The sequence below is a fragment of the Cebus imitator genome, unplaced genomic scaffold (assembly GCF_001604975.1).
Source record: "Cebus imitator isolate Cc_AM_T3 unplaced genomic scaffold, Cebus_imitator-1.0 Scaffold257, whole genome shotgun sequence".
Taxonomy (NCBI): Eukaryota; Metazoa; Chordata; class Mammalia; order Primates; family Cebidae; genus Cebus; species Cebus imitator.
The window spans coordinates 3,095,205-3,098,970 of NW_016107572.1; positions in this window are offsets into that span (position 1 = coordinate 3,095,205).

Sequence of the window (3,766 nt, forward strand, 5' to 3'; positions counted from 1 at the left end):
AGCCTCAAACTTTGAATGAATTTTTGTGATGCTCAAAAGTAGGGTACCTTCCTTTGTTCAGTTCATTAATGCTCTTTATTCTGTTTTTATAAAGCACAAATTGTTCTTTCTATAGAGTTAATAACTAATAGTTATAAAGTGACATTTTTGTTTTTTGTTTTTTGGTTTTTTTTGAGATGGAGTTTTGCCCCTGTTGCCCAGTCTGGAGTGCAATGGTGTGGTCTCAGCTCACTGTAAGCTCTGCCTCCCGGGTTCAAGTGATTCTCCTGCCTCAGCCTCGTGAGTAGCTGGGATTACAGGCACGTGCCACCATGTCCAGCTAATTTTGTATTTTTAGTAGAGATGGGATTTCTCCATGTTGCTCAGGCTGGTCTCGAACTCCCAATCTCAGGTGATCCACCTGCCTTGGCCTCCCAAAGTGCTGGGATTACAGGTGTGAGCCACTGTGCCCAGCCTAATTTTTGTATTTTTAATAGAAACAGGGTTTCACCATGTTGGTCAGGCTGTTCTCAAACTCCTGACTTGTGATCCGCCCACCATGGCCTCCCAAAGTGCTGGGATTGCAGGCATGAGCCTCCGCACCCAGCCAACATTGTTATTCTCTTAAATATATATAATTCAATAGGGTAAAAAACAATAACTACACTGTAAGCCAAAGTGAAGCAAGCTGGAGAGGTACAAGGAGCCTTACAGAGAGGTGCAAGTGTTAAAAACCCAGTGGAAGACACATTCATTTTGCAGGGAGGAGTCAGGGTGGTCATCTCAGAGGGCATAACAAAGGGTTTGAGCCATGCTGGCTGGGCTTTTAGTTAGGTATGTTGGGCAGACATGGCGCTCCCTATGCCCATCCCCTCCCCGTGCACCCCTTTGGGTCAGCAGGCCTTCACTCTCAGTGTTGCCCAGAAAAAAGCATCATCTTCTGGGGTCCCTGCCTCTGGGACCTCCGCTGAGCTTTAGTCTCCTAGTCAGCTGAAAGCAGATCTTCTAGTTTCTAAGGACTCTTTCTCAGGCTTTTTGCCAAAAATAGTCACTGCTCCCTGAGGAGAAGTCAGGGCCTCAAAGCAAATCATTACCGGCAGCCCCAGGGTTAGGCCTGTGCCATCTGGTTTCAGTGTTTCTTTTATTTTCTTTTGGGCCCAGTGGTTTCTGCTCCAGGAAGATTCTCGAAAAATAAATCCATAGCTTTCAAATATAAAGGGCAGGACTCATGCCTCCTAACCAAAGGTCTCTACACTGAAACCCCGGTATCTTTTCTGTGTCAGGCCTCCCAATTCCAAATCGCTGGCTCTTCTGACATGACTCAGTCAGAAGCTTTTGACTCCCTGGAGCCCCAAGGGCTCCCTGAGACTGCTCACAGACTCCAGAAGTCTTCCCTTGAAAGGCATCACGGCCGGAGCTGGAGGATTTGGGAACCCAGAGGCCAGGGAGTATAGCCATCTCCAGCCCTACCATGAGAGGCAACCGCCCTACCCACTCTGTAGGGCTGTTCCAGCTCAGAATCCACTTCCACCTGAGACAAGTCTATCCTGGATATCAGGGGACTCTGGCATGGTCTATTCCCCAGAGGAAAACAAGCACTGTTGTGGCTAGAGGGATGGGGAGAGAAAAGAAGAAGAGGTCCAAAGCTCCAGTCAAAATATGTGGTGCAGAGTAGGGGGGAAGAGTGAGGATCCAGAACCAATTTAATGAATGCTTAGGTGGCTCTCAGTTGAGCTGAATGACCCCAGGAAAGTCACATTTTCAGGAATATAGGGTGGCAATATAATATAGCAGATAAGACTACAGGCTCTAGAGTCAAATGACATTGGCTCAAATCTGAGATGTGTGACCTTAAGTAAATTATTTAACCTCTCTGAGCCTTAGGAAATGGAAAATGAGGATATTATGAGTATCTACAAGCTGGGTGCAGTGGTGTGTGCCTGTAGTCCCAACTACTTGGGGTGCTGAGGCAGGAGGATTGTTTAAGCCCAGGAGTTTGAGTCCAGCCTAGGGAAAATAGTGAGACTCATCTCTTTAAAAAAAAAAGCTGGGCAAGGTGGCTCATGGCCTGTAATCCCAGCACTGTGGGAGGCCCAGGCAGGTGGATCACCTGAGATTGGGAGTTCAAAACCAGCCTGACCAAGATGGAGAAACCCCATCTCTACTAAAAATACAAAAAATAGCCGGGTGTGGTGGTGCATGCCTGTCATCCAGCTACTCAGGAGGCTGGGGCAGGAGAATTGCTTGAATCTGGGAGGCAGAGGTTGCAGTGAACCGAGATCATGCCACTGCACTCCAGCCTAGGCGATCCAGTGAGACTGTCTCAAAAAATAAAAACAAAAAGTAAAATAAAATAAATCTAACAAAACCCCTAATTCACAGAGTTATGGAATTATTGAGCATATTAAATAAGATAATGCATGCAAAATACTTAACAGCATGAGACACATTGTAAGCACACACTAGTACCTGCTGTAAAGTTAAATTATATAGATATATGTATGTGTATATACATGTAAAGATCAGTAGATATGCTGACATACAACGACTATGGCAGGGGCCTGAAAGAGACCACAGAAAAGAGAAGTTTTCATACTGGTTTTCTCCTTTTGTGGGGATGCTGACAGTTTCCCTAAAAGGCAGCAGACTTTACCTCTGGAAGCAAGACATTGGCCTGGTCCAACACTCCTGAAATCAGCAGAATCAGGCAGAGGAGAGCTCGAGACAGAGCACAGGCCAGACTAATGTCTTCCTGAGAGGAAAGCAGTAGGAAGGGAAAAAGGGGGCAGCAAAGAGACAAGAGATTGCCTCCTTGTCTCTCTACCAATGTCACCTAGGCTAAAACCCCTCTGTCCACCAGATCAGCCCCGGTCACAAACTAAAACCCTAAACCCAACAGGAGGCTTACTTATCCATGCCAATTGAATTTCTCCACGACTTAGACCAGGTGGGACTGTGGGTTTGGTGCCATGTACATGACCTGTGACCTGGTGAACGGAGTTCCTTAGGCCGCAGCAGCCTCTGGCTCAATGGAGCTCAATCTACTGAGTACCTGGACCACCTGGGGCTCTGGCAGCAGTCCTATCCTGAATCAGTAGAATATACACTGGTATGTTGAATCAGAAGTTCAAACTCCCCTCACCTTTATAGTGGGTTTTCTCTCAAGGACTTCCAATGTTTTCTTCTATTTATGCCTTTGTGTCACATCAGTGAGGGCCACCACAGTCCCTCAGACTTCTTTAAGACTCACTAGGGGGAGATTAGAGTACCAATCCTTCTAATTCTTTTTCCTTTTCTTTTTTTTGAGATGGAGTCTCACTCTGTCACCCAGGCCAGAGTACAGCGGCATGATCTTGGCTCACTGCAACCTCTGGCTCCCAGGTTCAAGCAATTCTTTGCCTCACCCTCCCAAGTAGCTGGGATTTCAGGCACGTGCCACCATGCCTGGCTAATTTTTGTATTTTTAGTAGAGACGAGGTTTCACCATCTTGGCCAGGCTGGTCTTGAACTCCTGACCTCGTGATTCAACCGCCTCAGCCTCCCAAAGTGCTGGGATTACAGGCGTAAGCCACCGCACCCGGCCCCTTCTAACCCTTTCAAAAGGTTTCTTCACTTAGCACCCTGGAACCAAGTGGAAGTGAGTATTTTTGAGGAGACGTGACATCTTCCTTCTCTACCCAAAAAAGACTAAATCATGGGCCCTGCCCAGCCAAAAATGTTCTGTTATCTGTTGCAGTTAAAAGAGATCAAAGAGTGAGAAGTCTCTTTGCTCAAAATTTCTTTAGCC